At 41.6% G+C, this 8,210-nt stretch overlaps 1 non-coding gene across 1 annotated transcript; it reads left to right on the top strand.

Annotated features, from left to right (window-relative positions):
• Positions 1-5,809: 5,809 nt before the first annotated feature.
• TRNAC-GCA (transfer RNA cysteine (anticodon GCA)) lies at positions 5,810-5,881 on the top strand. Its single transcript has one exon. It is a non-coding gene; the product is annotated as a tRNA-Cys (tRNA).
• Positions 5,882-8,210: the final 2,329 nt, after the last annotated feature.

Below are 8,210 nucleotides of genomic sequence, written 5' to 3'. Positions count from 1 at the left end.
GGGGAATGGATGGCAATGACCGACACATAACCCACCCCCCCTTTGAGGAGGAACAACAGAAACTGGGGGGGGGGTAGGGAGATGGGTCTGGGTAAGGTATAAAAATAATATTAATTTATAATTTATCAAGTGGTCATGAGGGAGGGGGAAAAGGCTCAAATAGAAAACAAATGTTTAGAAAATAATGGCAGCATATGTACACTTATGCTTGATACAATTGATGTATGGAATGTTATAAGCTGTCAGAATCCCTAATAAAATGATCTCAAAAATAAATTTTAAAAGGCTTGGCTATCAAAAGATATAGCTTCTAGGGTCTTAAAGGTTTGAAGATAAACAAGCGGCCACCTAGCTGAGTAGCATCAAAGCCCACATTGAAGAAGAACACCAGCCTGTCTGACCACAAGGTGCAGAAGGGGCCAGTTATCAGACATGAAAACTAAAAATAATTTCAATGGGTGCCCACCTCCCTGATACGATCAGTGTAGGCAAATGTGTGCATAAGCAAATGTGGTGAAGAAAGCTGATGGTGCCCAGCTATCAAAAGATATAGCGTCTGGGGTCTTAAAGGCTCAAAGATAAACAAGTGGCCATCTAGCTCAGAAGCAACAAAGCCCACATGGAAGAAGCACACCAGCCTGTGTGACCATGAGCTGTCAAAGGGATCAGATATCAAGCATCAAGGAATAAAAAATCATATTGAAAATGTGGATGAGTTCAGAGTAGAGACTCAAAGCCCATTGGTAGCCAACTGGACACCCCTTACTGAAGGGTTGTGGGGAGGAGATAAACCAGGCAGGGTGCAGGGTAGCAATGATGAAACATATAACTTTCCTCTAGTTCTTAAATGCTTCCTCCCCCACTATCATGATCCCAATTCTACCTTACAAATCTGGCTAGACCAGAGGATGTGCATTGGTACAGATAGGAACTGAAAACACAGGGAATCCAGGACAGATGACTCCTTCAGGACCAGTGGTGAGAGTGGCGATGCCTGGAGGATGGAAAGAGTGTGGGGTAGAAAGGGGGAACTGATTACAAAAATCTACATATTGCCTCCTCCCTGGGGGAGGGACAGCAGAGAAGAAGGCGGGGGGAGACATTGGACAGTATAATATATGAAAAAACAATAGTGATTTATGAATTATGAAGGGTTCATGAGGTAGGGGTCAGTGGGGAGGGAGGGGGAAAATGAGCAGCAGATATTAGGGACTCAGGTGGAAGGCAAATGTTTGAGAATGATGATGGCAGCAGATGAGCATGTGTTCTTGACACAATGGATGTAGGTGTGGATTGTGATAAGAATTGTATGAGCCCCCAATGAAGTGATTTTTTAAAAAAAGGCATGGGAGCAGTGTGACTGTCCTACAGAATCGACATGGTGGTCGTGCAGTGGGTATGAATGTGCAAGTGTACATATATGTAGGTGGAGGTGGTTAGGGATCATCAAGTTAGTTCAGGCTCATGGTGACCTGAAGGACAACAGAATGAAACACCACCTGGCCCTGGGCCACCCTCACAGTTGTTCTTATGTTTGATCATTGTTGCAGCCATGTGTCACTCCATCTTGTCAAGGGTCTTCCTCTTTTCCGCTGCCCCCTCTGCTCTACCAAGTATGATGCCCTTCTGGGACCGAGCACCGGATCAAAGTGTGTGAGAGGCAGTCTGGCCATCCTCACTTCAGAGGAGCGCTCTTGTCGTATTTCTTCTAAGAAAGGTTTGCTTGCTCTTTTCTTTTTGTTGTTCTTTGGGCGGGGGAGGGGGGAGGGCTGTGGATATATGGTACCCCCAAAACTCAGAATTTTATTTTCAAAGGTGTCTATTTAAAAAAATTTAAAAACAAAACCTTCTCACCTTCAAAGGACTCTCGATTACCCTTAATACATTAGTCACATCTACGATTCCATTCTTGGCAACATTTTCAAACTCATCTGTTTGGATGGCTGACAGCACCTCCCTCTTTTTGTTCTTTCTTTAAAAAAAAATTTTATTAGGGGCTCATACAACTCCTATCACAATCCATACATCAATTGTGTAAAGCACATTTGTACAGTCATTGCCTTCATCATTCTCAAAACGTTTGCTCTCCACCCAAACCCCTGGCATCAGGTTCTCATTTTTTTTTTCATCACCTCGTCTGTCATAAAATCGCTGTCCTTTCATGTCCGTCTTCACTCATCGAAACAAAAAAGAAGTCATGCAGAGGAAATTCAGGTGAGTGGGGCAAGAGAGGCATACCGTTCTTTGCCCAAAACCGGTGCACTGAAATGGCTGTGTGATAGGTACATTGTCGTAGGGGCAAGACCAGTCCCCCGTTTGCCACAAATCAGGCCTTTTTTGTTGCACTCTGTTACACAATATTTTCAGAACCTCTAAATAGAAAGCTGGATTAACATTCTGACTTAGTGGAACGAACTCCAAATGCACTACAAGTTGACTTTCATACATTTGGGAAGTTGACAGATGTCCAGAATGAGGTTTGTCATCAATCAACATTGCATCTTTTTTGAAAGGAGGAAACCACTCGTACACTTGAGTTTTTCCCATAGCACTGTCCATGTAAGCTGTGTTCAGCATCACAACAGTTTCTGCAGCACTTTTCCCGAGCAGGAAATAAAATTTCACAGCCACACGCTGTGATCGGCCATCACAAAAAATGAGCGAGACTGCTTTTACAAAAATATTTACTGTGACCAGAGAGAACCTTCCCAGGCAATGACACCACTGGGTGCATTAACTCAGAGTAAGTTGCTCAATGCTTGTCTAGTGGGAAAAATGCATACTATGAAAGCTCTGCTCTTCCCAACACAATTCTGGGTTTTTTTGGGGGGTATCACCTCATATGTATATAGTTTAATAGTTATAAATTAGACTCTCTGGATATTCTGTAAGTCATAAGCAGACCATTGACAGCCCCCAAATCCCTCTATATGACCCTTCCTATCATACTATCTATCCCTTCTATATATATCTTGATTTTTATGAAAATAATTTACTTGCTTTTGGCAACAGCACCTAGGTAAAGTATCTCTAATACTATTAGTTAGTATGCCTGTTCAAACCATAGATTGTGTGTATTCTTTTGCTAAATGTGTTGTTTCTACAAATCATTCCTGTGATTTCATATTCTTATAGTTTGTTCTGTTTTATTGTTTTATGTAATATGAGTGCTTTATTGAATTAATATATCACACTTTGTTTATTCCACTTGATTTTTGATGGATATTTTACGTAGTCTATTATGTCTGGGTACTTTCGCTTAATGTTAGTCTGAAAAGCTTATCCATATTATTTTGTGTAGATGTAGTGCATTATTTCTCATTATTACTTAACATTCACTATATGAATATACCATTGTATATTAACATATTTATAAAAATGTGGGTTCATTTAAAAATATCATTTTATTGGGGCCTTTTATAGTTCTTATCACAATCCATATATCCATACATTGTGTCAAGCACATTTGTACATATGTTGCCATCATCATTTTCTCATTTTCATTTGAGCCCTTGGTATCCATTCATTTTCCCCTTCCCCTTCCTCCCTCCCTTCCTCATGAACCCTTGATAATATATAAATCATTTTTTTTTCATGTCTTACACTGACCCAACCGCTGTCTCCCTTCACCCACTTTTCTGTTGCTCGTCCCCCTGGGAAGGGGTTATAGATCATTGTGATCAGTTTCCCCTTTCTCCCCCCCCCCCTTCCCTTTAGCCTCCTGGTATCACTACTTTCATTATTGGTCCTGAGGGGCTGTCCTGGATTCCCCGTGTTTCGAGCTCTGATCTGTTGTGGGTCCATTTTTAAGGACCTGTGGTGGTTTAGTCTCCAACTCATAGTGACCGTAGATGACAGGGCAAACGAAAAAGAGTCTTACCCAAACTGTATTCTTGTTTATTCCAGAATCAGGAAAGATTCTACTTATTCCCTTATTTGTAACAGTAATCATTGTTTAACTATATTTTTCTTCCAGAAGAATGAACTCTGCCTACTGAACGGTAACTTCATCTGGAGCCTTTATGCTTTTTCTCCACAATGTCTGACTTTCAATAACAAATTACTAGGTATGCCAAGTTACCAAGCCATATGAACAAAGACCAAGAGGAAAACAGTCAATAGAAGCTAACTTATAAATTATCTAAATACTAAATTATAGGATTCAAAATAGTTTTGATAAAACATTCAAGAAATAGGAGAGAATTTGGAAAATGGGAAAAACAGTATGGAGAATTTCACCAGATATCATTTATAGGGGGAAACATCAACAGAAAATTATAAAAGCTAATAAAAAGAATTTGATTCATGAGGTTAGCAGGTTAACATTGCATGTATTTTGGACATGTGATCAGGAGAAACCAGTCCCTGGAGAAGGACATAATCTTGGTAAAATAGAGGCTTAGCAAAAAACCCCAAACAACCCAAAACAGGAGGACCCTAAGCAAGATGGATTAATACAGTGGCTACAACAGTGGGTTCAACCATATTAATGATCAGACAGGCAAGGACTAGGCAGTGTTTGGTTCTGTTGTTCACCAGGTCACTGTGAGTCGGAACTGACTGGACATCACCTGGCACTCACACAGAGACATGGAGATGTTCAGGGGCCCATTTGATACACAAGTTCTCTCTGGCCTGTGCTGCCTGGAAGCCCCTTTACACTGGTCATATCTTTGTACTTGTTCTGGCTTGTGTCACTTCATCGTCTTTTCATGGACTTGGTCCTTTCTGTGGGCTGTTTCTCCCATCTGAAATATTGGGGGACTTAGTAGATGGAGAGTCAGAGGAAAGAAAGATAAGGAGTCAGTTCATCTGCCCCAGAGTATTTGGAGAAAGCAGGCTCTTAATCATAAGGTGAATTCTACTTGTACCTTTATCAATTACTGTCATTGTTTCAGGCAGGTTAGTCCTGATTGACTAGAGAAACAAGTCTATTGACACTCATATATGAATAAGAAAGAGCTTTGTATCACAGAGTGATATAAAGAAATCAAGAATATCAAGAAAATATCCCAGCCCAGTCCAGATCAAGTCCATTAAGTCCAAAATTAGCCCATAAATTCCTCTTCAGGCTCAAGCAGCACATGCAATGATGCCAAGTGCAGGAATATCACAGGCTGGTGGGTGCAAAGTCTAGTGGATCCACTGTTGGTGGAAGCATCTTAACACTGGTGTGGGTCTCCACATGACTCTTCCAGGTCTCTGAATGTGGCTCTTCAACAGAAAGGTGAAATGCAGAGAGAGAGGAAGTTCACAGAAGCCTCATGAGAAGGCCATTCTCACAAGGAAGCATCATCAGGTTGTGACCTGATTGATAAGCTAGACTCCGCCCCTTCACTTATTTATCAAGTTGACATGAAATTCTGTCATCAATGGCTTCAAATCTGCCTCCATGGCGAGCTCATCCTGGGAACTTGTGGGTCCCTAGGTCCCCTTCCAGGTGGTCTGAGCTTTCCCTCTTCTCCCAAGCTCCTACCCAACCCAGTCTAACCTCCAGAGCTCCTTTCGGTCATTCTATTTTCTTGAGTCCAGCTCTTCTTGAGTCTGAAGAATGTTCTGTCTGTAAGACTCAATGATTTTAATGCCAGTGCCTTCAACCATGAAGTGAGGAAAGGGAGAATGTTGGTAATGAAGAGGTGGCAGTCAAGTGTGTAGAGAGGGGAAGTAGGGGTATGTATGGCAGGAAAGACATCAGTTTGCAGAGGGAGGGCATCATGGTACAGCATTAACATGCATGCATCTCAAGATGCTGACAGCTAAGGTGTGGCTATGCAGGTTTAGAGTGCTTATTAGATATACATCAATAGGAGGGGGTATAGCTCAGGGGTAGAGCATTTGACTGCAGATCAAGAGGTCCCTGGTTCAAATCCAGGTGCCCCCTGACTGTCCTTTTTTTGATCTTGAGAACAACTCAAGATCAATCTAGAAATACAGTGTTGTCTGTGATAGGAAATTACACACTTACAAAGATACCAGTTTATACAACTCTTATTCAATTTACATACCAACCACTAATGCTAGTGATGAGGAAATTGAATAATTCTACCCCACCTACAGTCTGAAATTGATTAAATATGATGTGATCATGAGGCACTGATAATTATTGATGATTGGAATGCAAATGTCATTAACAAAGAGGAAGGAATAGTAACTGGAAAATATGGCCTTGGTGACAGAGATTGGGGATGGAGATCACATTAGAGAATTATGCAAGACCAATGACTTCTTTATTACAAATACCTTTTCTGACAACATAAGCAGTGATTACACACATGGACCTCACCAGTTGGAATGCACAGGGATAGAATTGACCACATCTGTGGGAAGAGACAATGGAGCAGCCCACTGTCAGCAGCCAAAACAAAGCCAGGGACTGACTGTGGAACAGACCGTCAATTGCTCATATGTAAGTTCAGGTTTTTGTCTTGCTTGAGTCCACAATCAATGCTCATGGAAGCATCAGTCAAGAGATCAAAGGAAGTGTTGCCTTCGGTAAATCTACTGCTCAAGACCTCTTTTGAATATTGAAAAGCAAGGATATTACTTTAAGGACTAAGGCCTGACCAAATCCATGGTATTTTCAATCAACCTCATGTGCATGTGAAAGTTGGATGTTGAATTAGAAAGACCAAAGAACAATCAATGTATTTGCATTGTGGTGTGGGAGAAGAATATAGAAAGTACCATGGACTAAACCTATAAATATATGCACATAGATCTATTTCCCCATCCTCATGTATGAATATATTTGCAGATGTACATGTCTTTATCTAGACCTCTATAAATGCCCTCTGCCTCCCAGCTCTTTCTTCTATTGAAAGTACAAATCAATCTGTCTAGGAAGAAGTATGGCCAGAGTACTCCTTAGAGCAGGGGTCCTCAAACTACGGCCCGCAGGCCACATGCGGCCCACCAAGGACATTTATCTGGCCCACCAGGTATTTTTGCCCCATTTGTTTTTTACCTCAAAATAAGATATGTGCAGTGTGCATAGGAATTTGTTAATAGTTTTTTAAAATTATAGTCTGGTCTTCCAATGGTCTGAGGGACAGTGAACTGGCCCATATTTAAAAAGTTTGAGGACCCTGTCATAGAGGCAGGATAGCAAGACATCATCTTACATACTTTGGCCATATTGTCAGGAGAGACTAGTCTCTGGAGAATGACATCATGTCTGGCAAAGTGGAAGGGCAGGAAGGCCCTCAACAAGATGGCTTCACAAGGGACTGTAGCAATAGACTCAGCATTGGAACAATTGTGAGGATGACTCAGACCAGGCTATGTTTCATTCTGTTATGCATATGGGTTCTGTCACTCTAGATCAGAGGAGACTTGATGGCACCTAACAAGAAGAAGTTCAGATTGAAATTGAAGAAAATTAAAACAAGTGCTTGAGAGACAAAATATGACCTTGAGTCTATCTTACCTGAATTAAAAAAAATCATTTTATTAGGGGCTCATACAACTCTTATCACGATTCATAATACATCAATTGTGTAAAGCACATTTGTACATTTATTGCCCTCATCATTCTCAAAACATTTGCATTCCACTCAAGCCCCTGGCATATGGTCCTCATTTTTCCCCTCCTTCCCCACTACCCCTTCCTTCATGAACCCTTGATAATTTATAAATTATTATTTTGTCATATCTTGCTCTGTCCCATGTCTCCCTTCACCAACTTTTCTGTTGTATGTCCCCCAGGGAGGAGGTCACATGTAGATCCTCGAAATCGATTCCTCCTTTCCAACTCACCTTCCCTATTCCCTCCCAGTATGGTCACTCACACCACTGGTCCTGAGGGGATCATCGCCCTGGATTCCCTGTGTTTCCAGTTTCCATTTGTACCAGTGTACATCCTCTGGTCTAGTCAGACTTGCAAGGTAGGATTCGGATCATGACAGTGGGGTTGGGGAGGAAGCATTTAGGAACTAGAGGAAAGTTGTATTTTTCATCGTTGCTATATCGCACCCTGATTGTCTTGTCTCCTCCCCAAGACCCTTCTGTAAAGGCATGTCCAGTGGCCTACAAATGGGCTTTGGGTCTCCACTCCCCCACTCATTCACTATGGTAAGATTTTTTGTTCTGATGATGCCTGATACCTGATCCCTTGACACCTTGTGATCGCACAGGCTGGTGTGCTTCTTCCATGTGGGCATTGTTGCTTCTGAGTTAGATGGCCGCTTGTTTACCTTCAAGCCTTTAAGACC

This window comes from Tenrec ecaudatus, chromosome 9, assembly GCF_050624435.1.
Source record: "Tenrec ecaudatus isolate mTenEca1 chromosome 9, mTenEca1.hap1, whole genome shotgun sequence".
NCBI lineage: Eukaryota > Metazoa > Chordata > Mammalia > Afrosoricida > Tenrecidae > Tenrec > Tenrec ecaudatus.
The sequence above is the reverse complement of the archived record's forward strand: the minus strand, read 5'-3'. Positions and strand labels throughout refer to the sequence as shown.